Source organism: Moschus berezovskii, chromosome 4 (assembly GCF_049115385.1).
Source record: "Moschus berezovskii isolate FMDL1 chromosome 4, NW_MosBer_1.0, whole genome shotgun sequence".
NCBI classification, from domain to species: Eukaryota; Metazoa; Chordata; class Mammalia; order Artiodactyla; family Moschidae; genus Moschus; species Moschus berezovskii.
The window spans coordinates 80983493-81004293 of record NC_142463.1 but is presented as its reverse complement, the minus strand read 5'-3'; the positions used below and the strand labels follow the sequence as shown (position 1 = coordinate 81004293).

The following is a 20801-nucleotide window of genomic DNA, read 5'->3' as shown; positions in this document are numbered from 1 at the left end:
TTTTTATTATAAATGGACGTTGAGTTTTGTTAAAGGCTTTCTCTGCATCTATTGAGATAATCATATGGTTTTTATCTTTCAATTTGTTAATGTTGTGTATCACATTGATTGATTTGTGAATATTGTAGAACCCTTGCATCCCTGGGATGAAGCCCACTTGGTCATGATGTATGATCTTTTTAATATGTTGTTGGATTCTGTTTGACATGATTTTGTTAAGGATTTTTGCATCTATGTTCATCAGTGATATTGGCCTGTAGTTTTCTTTTCTTGTGGCATCTTTTTCTGATTTTGGTATTAGGGTGATGGTGGCCTCATAAAATGAGTTTGGAAGCTTACCTTCCTCTGGAATTTCTGGGAGAGTTTGAGTAGGATAGGTGTTAGCTTTTCTCTAAATTTTTGGTAGAATTCAGCTGTGGAGCCATCTGGTCCTGGGCTTTTGTTTGCTGAAGGATTTCTGATTACAGTTTCAATTTCTGTGCTTGTGATTGGTCTGTTAAGATTTTTTGTCTCTTCCTGATTCAGTTATGGAAAGTTAACTTTTCTAAGAATTTCTCCACTTCTTCCAAGTTGTCCATTTTATTGGCATATAGTTGCTGATAGTAGTCTCTTATGATCCTTTGTATTTCTGTGTTGTCTATTGTGATTTCTCCATTTTCATTTATAATTTTGTTGATTTGATTCTTCTCCCTTTTTTTCTTGATGAGTATGGCTAATGTTTTTTCTATTTTATTTATCATCTCAAAGAACCAGCTTTTAGCTTTGTTGATTCTGGCTATGATCTCCTTTGTTTCTTTTGCATTTATTTCTGCCTTAATTTTTATGATTTCTTTCCTTCTACTAACCCTGAGATGCTTCATTTCTTCTTTTTCTAGTTGCTTTAGGTGTAGAGTTAGGTTATTTATTTGATTCCTCTCCTGTTTCTTGAGGTAGGTTTGTACTGCTATGAACCCTCCCCTTAGCACTGCTTTTACTGAATCCTATAGGTTTTGGGTTGTTGTGTTTCATTTTCATTCACTTTATACATATTTTTATTTCTTTATTTCATTTGTGATTTGTTGGTTATTCAGAAGTGTGTTGTTAAGCTTCCATATGTTTGTATTTGTATTTTTTTTTCCCTAATTGATACCTAATCTTACCACATTGTGATCAGAAAAGATGCTTGAGATGATGTCAATTTTTTTGAATTTACCAAGGCTAGATTTATGGCCCAGGATGTGATCTATCCTGGAAAAAGTTCCGTGTGCACTTGAGTAAAAAGGTGGAATTCATTGTTTTGGGATGAAATGTCCTATAGATATCAATTAGGTCTCACTGGCCCATTGTATCATTTAAATTTGTGTTTCCTTGCTAATTTTCTATTTAGTTGATCTATCCATAGGTGTGAGTGGGGTATTAAAGTCTCCCACTATTATTGTGTTAATGTTAATTTCCCCTTTCATACTTGTTAGCATTTGCCTTACATATTGCAGTGCTCCCTTGTTGGGGCATATATATTTATAACTGTTAAATGTTCTTCTTGGATTGATCCTTTGATCTTTATGTAGTGTCCTTCTTTGTCTCTTTTCACGGCCTTTATTTCAAAGTCTATTTTATCTGATATGAGTATTGCTACTCCTGCTTTCTTTTGGTCTCCATTTGCATGAAATATCTTTTTCCAGCCCTAGTCTGTATGTGTCCCTAGGTTTGAAGTGGGTCTCTTGTAAACAGCATATAGAGGGGTCTTGTTTTTGTATCCATTCAGCCAGTCTTTGTCTTTTTGTTGGGGCATTCAACCCATTTACATTTAAGGTAATTATTGATAAGTATGACCCCGTTGCCATTTACTTTGTTGTTTTGGGTTCGAGTTTATAAACCTTTTCTGGGATCATTTAGCATTTGTTGTACAACTGGTTTGGTGGTGCTGAATTCTCTGAGCTTTTGCTTGTCTGTAAAGTTTTAATTTCTCCTTCATATTTGAATGAGATCCTTGTTGGGTACAGTAATCTGGGTTGTAGGTTTTTCTCTTTCATCACTTTAAGTATGTCCTGCCATTCCCTTCTGGTCTGAAGAGTTTCTATTTAAAGATCAGCTGTTATCCTTATGGGGATCCCCTTGTGTATTATTTGTTGTTTTTCCCTTGCTGCTTTTAATATTTGTCCTTTGTGTTTGATCTTCATTAATTTTATTAATATGTGTCTTGGGGTGTTTTGCCTTGGGTTTATCCTGTTTGGGACTCTCTGGATTTATTGGACTTGGGAGGCTATTTCCTTCCTCATTTTAGGAAAGTTTTCAACTATTATCTCCTCAAGTATTCTCTCATGGCCTTTCTTTTTGTCTTCTTCTTCTGGGACTCCTATGATTCGAACGTTGGGGCGTTTAACATTGTCCCAAAGGTCTCTGAGGTTGTCCTTTTTTTATTCTTTTTCCTTTTTTCCTCTCTGCTTCATTTATTCCCACCATTCTATCTTCCACCTCACTTATCCTATACTCTGCCTCAGTTATTCTACTGTTGTTTCCCACCAGAGTGTTTTTTATCTCAGTTATTGCATTATTAATTATTGATTAACTCTTTTTTATTTCTTCTATGTCCTTGTTAAACTTTTCTTGCATCTTCTCAGTCCTTGTCTCCAGGCTATTTATCTGTAACTCCATTTTGTTTTTAAGATTTTGGATCATTTTTACTATCATTATCCTGAATTCTTTTTCAGGTAGACTCCCTATCTCCTCCTCTTTGGTTTGGTTTGGTTGGTTTTTTATCATGTTCCTTTACCTGCTGAATATTTCTCTGTCTTTTCATCTTGTTTAGGTTGCTGTGCTTGGGGTGGCCTTTATGTATGCTGGAATTTTGTCGTTCCTCTTTATCGTGGAGGTTCCTTGCTATGGGTGGGGTTGGATGAGTGGCTTGTCAAGGTTTTCTGGTTAGGGAAGCTTGTGTTGGTGTTCTAGTGGGTGGAGCTGGATCTCTTCTCTCTGGTGTGCAATGAAGTATCCAATAGTGAGATTTGAGGTGTCTATGGGTTTGGTTTGACTTTTGGTCATCTGTATTTTTGTTCTCAGGGTTATGTTCCTGTGTTGTTGGAGAATTAGCTTGGTATGTCTTGCTCCGAAACTTGTTGGCTCTTGGGTGGAGCTTGGTTTCAGTATAGGTATGGAGGATTTTGGATGAAATCTTGTCAATTAATGTTCCCTGGAATCAGGAGTTTTCTGGTGTTCTCAAGTTTTGGATTTAAGGCTCCTGCCTCTGGCTTTCATTCTCATTTTTATAGTAGTCTCAAGGTTTCTCCATCCATACAGCACTGATAATAAAACATTTAGGTTAATGGTGAAAAGATTCTCAACAGTGGGGGATACCCAGAGAGGTCCACAGAGTTACATGGAGAAGAGAAGTGGGAGGAGGGAGATAGAGATGACAAGATTCCCCCTCTTCTGAGGGGGAATCAAAAGGGGAGAGAGCATTCTAGCCAGTATTCAATTCCCTATTTAGTCTCCACAGTCTGGAACACTCAGAGATGTTCACGGAGTTCCATAGAGAAGAGAAGAGGGAGGAAGGAGATAGAAGTGACCAGGAGGGGAGGAGAGGGAGTCAGAAAGAGAGAGACCAATCTAGCTAGTGGTCAGTTCCATAAGTGTCCTCCACTGCCTAGAATAACCAAAGAGATTCACAGAGTTAAGTAGAGAAGAGAAGCGGGAGGGAGGAGATAGAGGTGACCTGGGGGAGAAAAAGGAGAGTCAAAAGGGGAGAGAGCAATAAAGCCAATAATCATACTCCTAAGTAAAAATGGGTACTGAAGTTTGGATTCTTAAAGGTACAGAATTGATAACAAATACTAAAAAGCAAAGATTAAAAGTCTGAAGGAGAGGTTAAACTTTCAAAAATACAATATTAAAAAAACAAAATCACCAGTTATTAAAAAAAATATGAAATTTGTTTTAAAAATAGGTCTCTTTTTTGGAAGGTAATAGTAGGTTTTAAAAAATGAAAATTAAAGGAGTAATAAAGAACTTAAAAATAAAAAAAATAAGAAAATTTAAAAATGATAATAGTAAAATATATCTAGTAATTTCTCTGGAGCTGTTGAGGGCAGTGTGGTATCAGTTCAGTTTCAGATTCTTCCTTGTTCCAGCTTATACTTCTTCTCAAGGTCTATAGGTCCCTTCCAATGTAGTCAATGCTAACTACAGGGTTTTAATCTGTTGCACCTGTCACTTCCAAAGTGGTTCCCTCTTCTTTGTTTATTTTGGCTTCCTCTGTTTGCAAGCCTCTTCAGTACCTAACTTCTGCCCTGACACAAGAGGAAGAAGGTGGTCATTTATTTAAGTTCACTTGTTCAATTGTGCTGTGGGGAGGGAGGAACCCTGCAAACAAATATCACTGGTGTGTAGGGGGAGTGCTCACAGTGTCTGAGGCACACTGAGTTTGCCCCCAGCCTGTGTTCTTTCCTGGTCTACACTGCTCAGGCTCCAGGTTGCTCTGCCGGGGAACTGCCTAATGTTGGCCCTGGGTTGTTTGCACTTCCCAGGTCTAAGTCGCTCAGGTTCAGGTTTTTGGGTACTCCACAAAGGCACAGACTCGGTTGGGCCTGCGTTTTGTGCCCTTCTCAGGTCTGAGCAGCTCGGGTGACCAGGTGCTTGGCAAGCACACTCTCTCCAGGTGGGGCGGTGTGTCTTAGCACCTCCCCAGTCCCAGCTGCTCAGTTTCCTGGGTGTGCAGCAGGAGTGCTCTCTCAGGTGTGCCGTGTGTCTCCTCTGGGGAGCTTATCTCTGGCTGTAGCCCTCCTGGAAGATGTCAACCGTCCAGGATCCCAGGAAGACTCTGTTAGCAACTGGAAGCCTGCTCACAGTTTGGCAGAGGATCCCTCTCTGGGGCCAAGTTTGACCCTTGCCTCCCTGCTCTGGCTGTCACCCAGCTGCCTCCCTGCCTCTGGTGGGGGATGGGCCCATCCGCAGCCAGCTGACTCTCCTGTGGTATTCACTCAGTGCTTCGTTCTGTGAGCGGGTCCGACAGTGTCTTGCCGCTGCTGCTGCTAAGTCACTTCAGTCGTGTCCGACTCTGTGTGACCCCATAGACGGAAGCCCACCAGGCTCCCCCGTCCCTGGGATTCTCCAGGCAAGACACTGGAGCGGGCTGCCATTTCCTTCTCCAGTGAAAAGTGAAAAGTGAAAGTGAAGTTGCTCAGTCGTGTCTGACCCTTATCGACCCCACAGACTGCAGTCTACCAGGCTCCTCCATCCATGGGATTTTCTAGGCAAGAGTACTGGAGTGGCTTGCCATTGCCTTCTCTGCTGACAGTGTCTTAGGTTAGAGCTTCTCACAGGAAAGTTCTCTCTCTCTCTTTCCTCTTTTTTCTTTTTCTTCTCTCTTTGGCCATCCCACAGTTTGGGTTGGTATCTCACGTTAACTCCCTCAGATTGTCCTCAGGGCATTCAGGCCTGGTCCTTACCCTAAGCATGCAGCCTGCGCCTCCCTGTTCAGCCCCCACTTGCTGGTGATGGACGCGAGCATCCGCTACTTCTCTGATGGGAGTTGCAGTTAGGCGCATAATCTGTGGGTTTTATTTATTTATTTTTTCCTCCCAGTTATGTTGCCCTCTGAGATTCCAAAACTCCCCACAGACACGCCAGTGAGAGCATTTCCTGGTGTTTGGAAACTTCTCTTTTACGACTCCCTCCCCGGACGGATCTCCATCCCTAACTCTTTTGTCTCTCTTTTTATCTTTTATATTTTGTCCTAACTCCTTTAGAAGACAATGGGCTGCCTTTCTGGGTGTCAGGTGTCTTCTGCCAGGGTTCAGAAGTTGTTTTGTGGTATTTGCTCAGCATTCAAATCATCTTTTGATGACTCTGTGGGGGAGAAACTGGTCTCCCCATCCTATTCCTCCACCATCTTAGGACTGCCCCCCTATGTTACATTAAAATAAATATTGATCCATAATAAGAACTGTATTAAGTATTAGGTAACTAAATCAAGAAAAAATGAAGTAACTCAAGTATTCTATAAATTATGAGCTTCCTGAGTGTCACTGATTTGATATATATAGGTACATTTTACTATATTTACCAACTACTCACAAAAAAGCATGTTACTTCAAAATAAAGTATTGAACCATAATACAGAACTGTATTAAGTACTAGATAACTAAATCAATAAAAATGAAATAATTCAAATATTCCAAAAATTAGCCAAAAGATACCCATATGTAATCAAGTCAGTCCAGTAAAAGAGCAAGAAAGGAGTCAGAAAGGCAGTCTTACTTGAGCTAAGTCCTAGAAACTAGACAGGTGTTTCAATCAGTTATTTATGATGGTAAACCGTGCAGCTTTGGTACCGTTTAAGTAATGCTTTACAATCAAGAGAACCAGGGAGAAAGTTATTTAAAAACAAAAAATAAGATAGACAGCTATTTACTAACTAAATGTTTGGTATTTAAAATATTTTTGTGATTTGATGACATTTAAATATCTATGCATTTTAGCTTTAAAGAAACAATTATTCTTAAATCTTAGATATATGTTTCAGCGAAGAATCTTTTTTACCATGTGGGACAAAGAAAGCTGAGTTGAATGGTTTTGCTGACCAAAGCTCAAAACATGCTCTTATTTTAAAGACTGGAAGATCTCATAATTTATCATTCTGAACGAACCATTTATAGATGTAGAATATTTCAAAATCTATCAAGAAGAGAACTTGTTTGCTAAGGAAATGGCACCTTAGAAGTCTTGAATCTGGCTGACCTTTCCTTCTTTTGGCTTATTCAAGATAAATGGCTGCAGAGAATGACTAAGTGTTGGGAAAAGAAAAGCAGCACCAGGTAAGAACCTCCAGAATTCTGAGGCACTTCTGAACAGTAGATCATTCCCTTTCATTGCAGGAACACTTGCCAACTTCTGATCATTCTGACGATTAGTTCCAACTAGTCATGAATGATTCATTAAGTCACTCTCTAGCTTATATGAGTTCTAAGCTGCACACACCTGGAATACTGAGATAGGAAAGAAACCATTGTATTAAATTTAAAGTAATATTTTCCCCAAAATGTAGATTAATACCTTAGTTTCCTTGCATATCCTATTGCATAGAAAATAAACTTCAGTTAAAAATAAGTTGTACATTCTCACAGAGCATTTACAATTATGAATTCAAAATTTATTCACTTGTCTCATTTGATCTGCAAAAATAGACATTTGTGGTGGTTGTTATTGATTTTTATCTGATGAAATTGGCTCTCAAGCAATTTAGAATAGGAAAATTAAGGTACTAAAAAGCTACGTTTCCAAATAGTTTTTGTCCAAACTGTCATAGTATTATAATCCATTTATTAAACTTGGCTATATGTTAAAGTATCCATACGGTATATACTGTCATTTAGTCTAAAATAGACCCTGCAGATTAGACTGATCTTCTTGCTGGGCAAATTAATAAGCCAGAATATAGAGCTTTTATGTAACATTCCTGAGCTGCAGTAAGTGGCATTATCTGGGATTCTTTTATTTGCTGAACCAATAAATATTTATTGAGTTTCTTTTCTGAGGTTAGCCCTGTTCTAAGGGATATAGCAATGAACAAACCAGACAAAGTCCTTGTTCTTTGAAGACACTCTAGTAGATAGAGGTTGTCAATTAAAAATAATTACAATTAAATAATATTGTTAGCAATAGGGGTTGGTCAGGTGAGAAATCCATCCAGGTGGAGATAAATGGTAAAGGGTTCAGGTGGTTTGTGATTTTTATACACCAAGGTTAGGCTGGGCCTCTATGTTAAAATGACATTTTACCAGATATGTGAAGCACGTAAGAGAGTACATGTACCAAGCCAAAAATGATAAGGGGGTTTAATGGTGAATCCTGTTGGTATATTCAAGATACACCAAAAAGACAAGTATGCTTGAAAAGGATTGTGGAATAATCAGAAATGATATTAGAAAGGTCACTGGCATGAGATCCCAAAGACTTTCAAACATGGTAAGCATATTTTAGATCAAATCTTCAGTAAAACTGCAGTCATCAAAGGCTTTTAACAAAGTGACTGGATCTAAGCTTTTATTCTAAAAAAGACTGCTCTTTCTACTTTGTAGAGAATAGAGTATAATGGGAGATAAAAGGGTAAAAAAAAAAAAACCAGAAATCAATGTTAATATGTAATTGTCTAGAGGTCTGGAAGTCAAAATATGAAAAAGGTTCTGATTTTGGAAATATTTTGAAAGTAGAGCCTACATGATAACTTAGAATATATAATTAATTGACTCTTTATTGCCACGTACAATCTTGTAACTTTTCCTTTCAAATGATAGCTTCTCTAAAAATATAAGTTCAATCAAGTAATTTCAAAAGAAAAAAAATTTTTATTTACTCACTTCCTTACTGGTTTGATTGACTGTTTATTTAAAGATATGACACCAAATGAAGTCCCAACATTATTGACTTGCTTAACACCTTTGTAAACTACTTTTGTTGTGTATGTCCCTTTATCTCAGGATTTTCATTAAAAAAAAAAAAAACAATAACAACAGCAAAAAAAAAAAAAACAACCCTGTATCTTCCTACCTCCCTTATATTCATCACATTCAGCAAATTCCCTGTCTGTAACATATATTTATTTCAAGAAGGAAAAACTTCCTCGCATCCCATTTTTATTTTTACATTTTTGCTTCTTTCTCTACCTTTTATTTTTTCAGAAAACATTGACTGCTCAAAATTCTTGGTTTCTGTTGTTCACTTAGTCATGTCTGACTCTGCGACCCCATGGATTGCAGCACACCCGGCTTCCCTGTCCTTCCCGTCTCCCAGATTTGCTCAAACTCATATCCACTGATTGGATGATGCCATCCAATCATGTCATCCTCTGTTGTACTCTTCTTCTCCTGCCTTCAATATCTCCCAACATCAAGGTCTTTTCCAATGCATTTGCTCTTTGTATCAGGTGGCCAAAGTATTGGAGTTTCAGCATCAATCCTTCCAATGAATATTTAGGGTTGATTTCCTTCAGGATTGACTGGTTTGATCTCCTAGCTGTCCAAGGGACTCTGAAGAGACATTTCTGACACCACATTTCAAAGGCATCAATACTTCAGTGCTCAGACTTCTTTATTGTCCAGCTCTCACATCCATACATGACTACTGGAAAAACCATAACTTTGACTAGATGGAAATTTGTAGGCAAAGTAATGTCTCTGCTCTTTCATATGTTGTCTGTCTAGGGTTGTCACTGCTTCTTCCAAGGAGCAAGCATCTTTTAATTTCATGGCTTCAGTCATCATCTGCAGTGACTTTGGAGCCCCCAAAATAAAGTCTGTCACTGTTTCCATTGCTTCCCCACCTATTTACCATGAAGTGATGGCACAACATGCCATGAGCTTCGTTTTTTGAATGCTGATTTTTAAGCCAACTTTTTCACTCCCCTCTTTCACTTTCATCAAGAGGCTTTTTAGTTCCTCTTCACTTTCTGCCATAAGGTTGGTGTCATCTGCATATCTGAGGTTGTTGGTATTTCTCCCACAATCTTGTGCTTCATCCAATCCAGCTTGTGCTTCATCCAGCGTGGCATTTCACATAATGTACTCTGCATAGAAATTAAATAAGCAGGGTAACAATATACAACTTTGACACACTTCTTTCCCAATTTGGAACCTGTCCTTTTTTTCCATGTCTGGTTCTAACTGTTGGTTCTTGACCTGCATACAGGCTTCTCAGGAGGCAGTTAAGGTGGTCTGGCATTTCCTTTTCTGTAAGAATTTTCCAGTTTGTTGTGATCCACACAGTCAAAGGCTTTAGCATAGTCAATGAAGCAGATGTTTTTCTGGAGTTCTCTTGCTTTTTCTATGATCCAACGGATGTTGGCAATTTGATCTCTGGTTCCTCTGCCTTTTCTAATACCAGCTTGAAAATCTAGAAGTTCCTGGTTCACATACTGATGAAGCCTAGCTTGGAGAATTTTGAGCATTACTTTGCTAGCATGTGAAATGAATGCAATTGTGTGATAGTCTGAACAATCTTTGGCATTTTCCTCCTTTGGGACTGGAATGAAAACTGATCTTTTTCAGTCCTGTGACCACTGCCAAGTTTTCCAAATTTGCTGACATATTGAATGCAACATTTTAAGAGCATCATCTTTTAGGATTTGAAATAGCTCACCTGGAATTCCATGACCTCCACTAGCTTTGTAAGTCCTCTTCAGACAACCATTTTGCCTTTCTTTTTCTTGGGGATGGTTTTGATGACCCCCTTTTTGTACAATTTTACGAACTTCTGTCAAAATAACAATACCAAATTAATTAACTTGTATGCAGCAGAAAACAAAACCTTGGTAATTAAGAACAATGAATATGGATGTGGAATGTCTAAATTCAATTCCCAGTCTTATCGGTTTTGAGACTATGTACAAGGTACCATATCTTTTCTGACCCTCAGTTTCCTCATCTGTAAAACTTTGATGGTGTTAGTAGGGCTTATCTCAAAAAAGTTTGTGAGAATGAAATAACTTGATACATGTTAAACAGTTAAAATTTTGCCCATCACAATAGTATTATTTGTGTTACAGTCATCTTCACAGATGCAGGGGCAATTAATTCATTGCTTTTCAAATGACAGGCATTTGATAAATATCAAATCAAATTAGATTCCTGCTGATACTGATGCACTGATTTTTCCTCCACCATCTTCAATCCTTGGGTGGTTTTCAAGGTTTAAAAATGGTGCTGAGTAAGGTAACAATTTGAGAATGGATGACAGTACCAAGGATATCCAGAAGGCATTTTCTGAAAGAATAATATGATCAGAAGTATCACTCCTATAATACTAAATTTTTGGAAAATTCTTTTTTTAATAACTCCGGAATCCTGCCTTGCCCTTGACTCAAGACCATCAACAGAAAGCGTATTCCATTTTAATTCATTTCATTATAATTGTAATCTTCCTTTATGCTATTATGTTTTTCTTTACTTTGTTACTGTTGTGTTTAGTGTTTTTGATTTTCAAATCACTTTATTGGGATAAAATTAGCATATAATAATAATAATGCATATTTTAAATGTACAATTTTATAAGTTGTACCAATTTTGACATGTATATTCACACATAAAATGATCACTACAATCAAGATAAAGAATACATCTATAACCTTGCAAAATTTCCTCAGGCCCCTTTGTAAATCCTTTTTTCCATCCTTTCCAGACCTGTCCCCCAATAAACCACTGGCCTACTTCTTGTAACTATAGATTACTTTGTATTTTCTAGAATTATATATAAATAGAATCATATCACATGCACCCTTTTGTCTGGCTTTTTTTAAATTCAGCGTTATTTTTAGATTCATTCACACTCTTGTGTATATCAGCAGTTAATTCCTTCTTATTTCTAACTAGTACACCATTGTAAGGACATACTATAATTTATCCTTTCACCTCTTGATGAAAATTTGGGTTTCCTGTTATTGACTATTTCAAATCTGCTTTGAATATTCACATACAAAACTCTGTATTGGACATATGTTTTCATTTCTCTTGCATAAATACCTAGTAGTAGAATGACTAGATGGTATAGTATATGTATATTTGTTTTTTCTTCAAAGTGGTTTTGCCATTTTAGACTTTTACCAGCCATGTATGAGTATTCCAGTTCTTCCACATCTTTGCCAATATTTGACATGGTCAATATTTATAATTTTAGACATTCTATTGATACTAGGTATGTAGTGAAATCTCACTGTGGTTTTGACTTACCTTTCTCAATGATTAATGATACTGAACACCTTCTCAGGCCTCTGATAGTTGCTCACACACACTGATGCAGTGCTGATCAATATCTGCCAAATAATTGTTGGCCAAAACATTCGTTCAGGATTTTCCATAACACCATATGGAAATATGTTACAGAAAACATAAGAAAGATATTATGGAAAATCCTGAACAAAAATTTTGGTCAGCCCAATACTTGAGGTGCACCCTTGCAAATCTATACATTTTTCTCTCTGTGTAAATCTCTCTTCTACAGAACTCAATTTAGCAAGTCCTAGTCCAATAATCTCAGATATGCAGATGACACTACCCTTATGGCAGAAAGTGAAGAAAAACTAAAAAGCCTCTTGATGAAAGTGAAAGAGGAGAGTGAAAAGGTTGGCTTGAAGCTCAACATTCAGAAAACAAAGATCATGGCATCTGGTCCCATCACTTCATGGGAAATGGATGGAAAAACAGTGGAAACAGTGTCAGACTTTATTTTTTTGGGCTCCAAAATCACTGCAGATGCTGATTGCAGCCATGAAATTAAAAGAGGCTTACTCCTTGGAAGGAAAGTTATGACCAACCTTGATAGTATATTAAAAAGCAGAGACATTACTTTGCCAACAAAGGTCCGTCTAGTCAAGGCTATAGTTTTTCCCGTGATCATGTATGGATGTGAGAGTTGGACTGTGAAAAAGGCTTATCGCCAAAGAATTGATGCTTTTGAACTGTGGTGTTGGAGAAGACTCTTGAGAGTCCCATGTACCGCAAGGAGATCCAACCAGTCCATTCTAAGGGAGATCAATCCTGGGTGTTCATTGGAAGGACTGATGCTAAAGCTGAAACTCCAATACTTTGGCCACCTCATGCGATGAGTTGATTCACTGGAAAAGACTCTGATGCTGGGAAAGGTTGGGGGCGGGAGGAGAAGGGGACGACAGAGAATGAGATGGCTGGATGGCATCACCGACTCTGTGGACATGAGTTTGAGTGAACTCCAGGAGTTGGTGATGGACAGGGAGGCCTGGCGTGCTGTGATTCATGGGGTCGCGGAGAGTCGGACACGACTGAGCAACTGAACTGAACTGAACTGAGTCCAAGATTCTCATTTTCCTCTACTCAGCGCAAGGAATGTACTGGACTCCTCCTGAGATTCCCTTCATCTATAATCTGGAAATCCTGACAACAATAAACTGGGATAATTTTAGTCTTCATTCTATTTCTTTCTTCTCTCTCTGAAATTATTATTCTTTGTTACTTGGTTCAAATGTTGTTGAAATCTTTTTTCTATATTTTTTTCAAGCTTAAAAATATATCAGAAGAGAGAGCAATTCTGTTTCATTTGACTGAAAGTTAGTCAGAAACTAAAATTCCCTTTCATGCTCTTATGGACTACATTTATAAATCTGTTAGACTTTATATCACAACCAGACTTGCAGTATTGTGTGTTTTTGTATTTTTTCATTATGAGCACTGGATTCACATAACGGTATAATAACAGGTAATCTATCAGCTATGTGAGCTTAAGTAACATTACTTCTTTAATCTCTTATTTTTAATTATAAAGTTAAGATAATCATATATAATATGTAAATCATATTATTAAGATAATCACTCTGTGGTAGAGTAAACTTTAAATTGTCAAATGCATATATATGTTTTTCATAATAACTGGAACATAGTTAATAATTAATTATAATGCATTTTAATACATGACCAGCAGCATATGTCCCAGATACTACTAATGGCATGCTGGCATATCTCAGAATGAGGACTGGAGGAAGATAGACAGATGTACATATGAAACAAAAATAGGACAGTTAGAGTCATTCATCTCTTGGTTAGACATTATTTTCTCAGTGGGCCAGCCTCTTTCTTTAAATAGTACTTGAGCAAGTACTATCTAAGTTTGTCTCTGATACTTTATTTCTTCTGACCAGTCTCCATCATCTGCTCCTTTCAATTACTATATCTGTTTTATATTATTAATACAATAAAGTTATAAGCAATTCTTGCAGATATATAACTTTTACATGTCAATTTCTACATGTACATTCTTATCTATGACAAGTTAATATTAACATTTCATTCCCAGAGCTTATTTTTCTAGGTATTGACAGAAATTATATATAATTTATGTGCAATTATAAAATACAGAAATACATAGATTCCTTAAAGACACTGACATCAGAAATCTAGCCACTCTTTTATTACTAAGAATAGTAGGAACATAACTTTCAATGACATTTTCTGTTGGGGTTACTTAACCATAAATTTTTAGTCACTGCTGCAAAAGGCAAATTTTTTAACTTAATTTTAAGCTTAGGGTAGTACTAAGGTGCAAATAAACTTTATTTTTTTGAGTTTTATTAATTCAACCAAGTTTGTGTGTGTCTGTGTGTGTGTATGTGTATGTGTGTGTGCTCAGTCATGTGTGACTCTTTGTAACCCCCTGGACAGTAGCCCACCAGGCTTTTCTGTACACAGACTTTTCCAGGTAAAAATATTGGAGTGGCTTTCCATTTTCTACTTCAGGAGATCTTCCCGACTCAGGGATCAAACCCCCATCTCTTGTCTACTGCATTTGTAGGCAGATTGTTTACCAGTAGCTCCACCTGGGAAGCCATTATTAAATACAACAGTACACAGTATCACTGATTCGTCTGTGGCTATCCCCATGCAAATATATGTTGAAGGGTATTAGATATACATACATAGATATACAATAGAAGATATATAAATATACAGATACCCATACCTATGTAATTTTTAAGAAAATATTACAGCTAAGACTGATAAATAATATACTTACAAATTAAATGAGAATAGTAGAAAACAGTGTATCTACAGTAGTAGTTCTTTAGAGATCCAGATCTCTTTAATATTTCAAAAATTACAAGGGAATCATCATGTTTCTCTCTAAATGAGGGTCACTCCTTCTATTGAATTTGTATATTTGCTGAGGACTTAAATAGATAACTGAGGTTACTGCTCTATAGCAAGTGATATTTGTATATGTGTTTTAGTGTGTTCAACCAGAGAAGCAGAACCAATAGGAGGTGAGTAAGAGTTTTTATTGCTACAAATTCTCTACACACAAGCATGGGGTGGTTAGGTAATCCCAACATCTGTCAGACAGGCCATCAAGAAGAGTAAGCTGAAACTCACAGCACAGGCTGAAGAAACTATCCACAGGTGGAATTTCTTCTCTCAGGTAAGCCTCAACTCTATTTTTAAGGTCTTTTCAGTTGATTGATTCAAACCCACCCAGATTATTTGGGATACCTCCCTTATTTAAAGTCAACTAATTATGAGCTATAATTACCTATACTTTCACAGCCAACATTTAGATTTCTATCTGACTGCATAACTTAAGATTGTAGCACAGTTGAGTTGACACATTCAAAAGACCATCATAATGTTCCAGTGTCCTGTTGTGAGACTTGGGACAAAAAAGCAGAGGGTTTGCCAATCCTGTATGTTTCTGAGCTCAGACATCCATAGATAATTCCCAGCTTAAGGTGCTGTAAGTGTCCAAGTTCTAAGGAATTGCTTTCATCAGCCACTGTTATCAACCAAAGAGGAAATTATGATCTAATTGCTAAAAGGTTAAAGGTTATTCTTCATCCCCACCCCCCTTTTTCCTAAGAACAAAGCAAGGGCAGAAGTGTGGCTTCTTCTAATGCAATGCTATTATTCAAAGATGCCACTCCAGTAATTTATTCATTAACTGTGGAGAAAAATAATTTCAGAGTCCTTTTAGTGTACCACATGCATCAAAGAACAGTTCACCCCATGGCTACCAATTATGACAGGCAACTGTCTACTGCTGTTACTGCTGCTGCTGCTGCTAAGTCACTTCAGTCGTGTCCGACTCTGTGTGACCCCATAGACGGCAGCCCATCAGGCTCCCCCATCCCTGCGATTCTCCAGGCAAGAACACTGGAGTAGGTTGCCATTTCCTTCTCCAATGTGTGAAAGTGAAGAGGGAAAATGAAGTCGCTCAGTCATGTCTGACTCGTAGCGACCCCATGGACTGCAGCCTACCAGGCTCCTCCGTCCATGGGATTTTCTAGGCAAGAGTACTGGAGTGGCTTGCCATTGCCTTCTCCGAACTGTCTACTAGTAATTGGGAAAATCATAGAAGATCCATAAGACAATGAACTGTGAAAGTTCCATATAGTGATCATGTCAATTACTGTTATAGGAACAGAGAAAGACGAAAGATGCATCATGGGGATATGTAGAAGGAAAGAGCAACTACAGAGAACCCTTTGCCCTGGTGTGAATATATAAGTACATTGGGAGGAAATAGTATCATTGCCCTGGAACTCAAGATATGACTTTAATTGCAAAAAAACTCAGTTCTTGAGCATCAGTGATATAGGGTGGGAGTATGGGTAAAGAAGGCTTTAAATCATTCTAGTTATCTTTGTTTTTCTTGTTTTATTTATTTTTTTACAAAACCTCTTCACTTATTAAACCAAAACAGTACAGTGAAAGAACATACCACTAATCCTTGACCTGACTTTCTATTCATGGAGTCTTTCAATACATAGGGTATACCTAAATATGTCTCCGAATGTTTCTAAAAGAATATTCTAATTTTGTATACATGTGTGTCTGTGTAGTTTCCTGGAAAGAAAACTACCTCTTTCTTTATTTTTTCCTGAATATTGTATTAAGCTAAAATTATTAAGACACACTCAGATCCTATAAGATGATGCTGTGAAAATGATGACTCAATATGTCAGGAAATTTGAAAAATTCAGCAGTGGCCACAGGACTGGAAAAGTTCAGTTTTCATTCCAATCCCAAAGAAAGGCAATGCCAAAAATGTTCAAGCTACCGCCCAACTGTACTAATTTCACATGCTAGCAAAGTAATCCTCAAAATTCTGCAAGCCAGGCTTCAACAGTATATGAACTTCAATATATTCAAGCTGGATTTAGAAAAGGCAGAGGAACCAGAGATCAAATTGCCAACATCCATTGGATCACAGAAAAAGCAAAAAAAATTCCAAAAAAACACATCTATTTCTGCTTCACTGATTATGCCAAAGATTTTGACTGTATGGATCACAACAAACTGTAGAATTCTTAAAGAGATGGGAATACCAGACCACCTTACCTGCCTCCTGAGGAACCTGCATGCAGGTGAAGAAGTAACAGAACCAGACAAGGAACAATGACCCGTTCCAAATTGGGACAGGAGTATGTCAAAGCTGTATATCGTCATCCTGCTTATTTAACTTCTGTGCAGAGTATATCATGCATAATGCCAGGCTGGATGAGGCATAATCTGGAATCAAGATTGCTGGGAGAAATAACAATAAACTCAGATATCTTGATGACACCACCCTTATGGCAGAAAGCAAAGAGAAACTATAGAGCCGCTTGATGAAGATGAAAGAGGGAAGTGAAAAAGCTGGCTTAAAACTCAACATTCAAAAAGTGAAGATCACGGCATCCAGATGCCGGCAAATAGATGAGGAAATAGTGAGAGGCTATTTTGGAGGGCTCCAAAGCCACTGCAGATGGTGACTGCAGCCATGAAATTAAAAGATGCTTGCTCCTTGGAAGGAAAGGTATTACCAATCTAGACAGCATATTAAAAAGCAGAGATGTTACTCTGACAGCAAAGGTAAGTCTAGTCAAAACTATGTTTTTTCCAGTAGTCATGTATGGATATGAGATCTGGACCATAAAGAAAGGTGAGTGCCGAAGTGTTGATGCTTTTGAACTGTGGTGTTGGAGAACACTCTTGAGAGTCCCTTGGACTGAAAGGAGATCAAGCCAATCAATCCTAAAGGAAATCTACCCTGAATATTCATTGGAAGGACTGATCTCCTTAGGCACAACATATCTGACCACTAATGCTGACACATTTGCTGGATGAACAAATTAATGCAAGAAACTACTTTCAAAATATGTTTGTAATCTAAATTGCCTTTAATAATTTACTTCTCTCTATAATTTCTGTATCCAATTTTAGTTTCCAAAGAAGTCTATAAACAAGGAAGCAAAAAAAGGAAGTGAATTAATTTCTTGGAAAAAAGAGTCTAAGAGACTTATTATATGAGTTGCAGATTTTTACCTGGCCATAGTAATGGATGGTATCTGTGCCAGCTGTGATTGGCTTACTTTCTAAAGAAACTTTAAGGTCGTTTATTTTTTTAAATCATGGCATGGATTTTACAAAATGAGTCCTACCTTGGTATTATAATTTATAAAAGTAATACTAAAACAAGGACAGAAAGAAACAGCTCTCTCTCCAGTCCCAGTCTCTCAGCAAGGACTCCAGGCAATTTACCAAAGAAGCAAAGCATCTGGGATTTATCCTGGCAAATACACTGATTCTTAGCATGGAAGAACGATTTGGATGAATACCTGACAGAGACATCAGAATTCTCTTCAGCTTTGGCCGAATTTGTTATAAATACCTTGAGAGAGGGAGCTGTAAGAAACTGAGAAAGTAAGCCCATTTCCTGGTGGCTCAGAGGGTAAAGAATCTGCTGTCTGAATACAGAGACCCGGGTTTGATCCCCGGTTTGGGAATATCACCTGGAGAAGGGAATGGCTATTCACACCAGTATTCTTGCCTGGAGAATTCCATGGACAACGAAGTCTGGCAGATCACAGATCATGGGGTTGCAAAGAATTGGACATGATCGAGTGATTAACACTTTCACTTTACTAATACATTGTAGGGAGCAAAACCTTTAACACAAGTGGGTCAAAGTTGTCACTGCTCTTTAGCAGAAGCAGCTTGTGCATAACCCAAGGGAAGTTTGTGCTGATGATCTAGCAATAGTCAAGTCATCATTTAGTGGCCAGGTAAAGGCTGAGATACATAACAAGTAAAAGTGAAGTAATGTCTCTCAGTCATGTCTGACTCTTTGCAACCCCATGACAATACAGTCCATGGAATTCTCCAGGCCAGAATACTGGAGTGAGTAGTCTTTCCCTTCTCCAGGGGCTCTTTCCACTCCAGAGACCAAACCCAGGCCTGCCACATTGCAGGTAGATTCTTTACCAGCTAAGCCACATGGGAAGCCCAAGAATACTGGAGTGGGTAGCCTATCCCTTCTCCAGTGGATCTTCCCGACACAGGAATTGAACTGGGGTCTCCTGCATTGCAGGCAAATTCTTTACCAACTGAGTTATGGGGGAAGCTGAGATACAAAACAGACAAACCACCAGGAAATAGAACAAAGATAACCAAATGAAAACAGGTGTGGGGAATAGGTATGTGAAAATAAATTTATGAAATTACAGAGTTTCAGTATGAAGTTTACTAAGTTCAAATCATCAACTACTTACTAGCTAGGTAGAAAAGGGTAAGATCTTAACTACATTGTGCTTCACATTTCTTATGTATAAATTAGGATAATAATAATGTCTATATCACAGTTTTGCTGTGAGTACTACATAAGTTCTCAGGTGGTGCTAATAGTAAAGAACCCACTTGCCAATGCAGGAGACATAAGAGAAGTGACTTTGACCCCTGGGTCAGGAAGATGCCCTGGAGGAGGGCATGGCAACCCACTTCAGTATTCTTGCCTAGAGAATACCATGGACAGAGGGGCCTGGTGGGCTACCATCCATGGGATCGCAAAGAGTAGGACACGACTGAAGGGACTCAGCATGCACTACATAAGTTCATTTAAAGTGTCTACATATAATAGATACACAACTAATATTACCTATTACTAATATTATTATTATTATTATTATATATATTTATTTATACTATATTTATACATAATGTAAAATTGCATATATAAAACATATTATAATAATATATGATTATATTGGCCACACTGCACAGCTTGCAGGATCTCAGTTTCTTTTTTTTTTTTCAAGGTGTGCCTTTTCCCCATGGTTTTTTTTTTTTTAATTTATTTATTTTTTATTGGAGGCAAATTATTTTACAATATTATATTGGTTGGTTTTGCCATATATTGACATGAATTCGCCCCAGGTGTACATGAGTTCCCCCTCCTGAACCCCCCTCCCACCTCCCTCCTCCCTTTATCCTCCCTCTGGGTCATCCCCACACACCAGCCCCGAGCATCCTGTAACATGCATCGACCCTGAACTCGTGATTTGTTTCACATATGACAACATACATGTTTCAATGCCATTCTCCCAAATCATCCCATCCTCACCCTTTCCCACAGAGTCCCAAAGACTGTTCTACACATCTGTGTCTCTTTTTCTGTCTCGTATACAGGGTTATCATTTGCATCTTTCTAAATTCCATATATATGCGTTAGTATTCTGTATTGGTGTTTTTCTTTCTGGCTTACTTCACTCTGTATAATAGGCTCCAGTTTCATCCACCTCATTAGAACTGATTCAAATGTATTCTTTTTAATGGCTGAATAATATTCCATTGTGTATATGTACCAAAGCTTTCTTATCCATTCGTCTAAGATGGACATCTAGGTTGCCATAAATCTAGCCTTGGTAAATTTAAAAAAAAAATTGAAATCATTCCAAGCATCTTTTCTGACCACAATGCAGTAAGATTAGATCTCAATTACGGGAGAAAAACTATTAAAAATGCCAACATGTGGAGGCTGAACAACAAGCTGCTGAATAATGAACAAATCATAGAAGAAATCAAAAGAGAAATCAAAATATGCATAGAAATGAATGAAAATGAAAACACAACAACTATTACTAATATTATTGTCACAACATAAAACAAACCGAATCTACCACTATAGGGCTTGGATGAGTAAAAACAGCGAAACAATTGATTGTAATAATAAGCAGGCATTGAAATTATACATATAATACAAAATAGTAAAACATCTATTCATCCATTTACCCATCCATCTCTTCTCTCATTTTTTATATCAGAATATCTGTTATATATCAAATTCTGTTTAAAAATCTCTTCCATAGCTTTCTTAAATAAAAGAAACCTGCATGTAACAATCATGCAACTCTCTCATCTTCCTAGAATAGGGCATGAATAGGCATAGAATAAAAGTGAAACAAAGAGAGACACTTCTCCATATGGAAGGATGACATATATTTGAGACTTGTTACCTGAATCTGAGTAGCATGGGAGAAAGGCTTGAGAAGCTAGAAG

At 37.6% G+C, this 20801-nt stretch overlaps 1 pseudogene; it reads right to left on the bottom strand.

Moving 5' to 3' along the window:
* Positions 1 to 4436: 4436 nt before the first annotated feature.
* LOC148778070 (uncharacterized) overlaps positions 4437 to 20801 on the bottom strand; it is a 40410-nt pseudogene continuing 24045 nt past the window's right edge.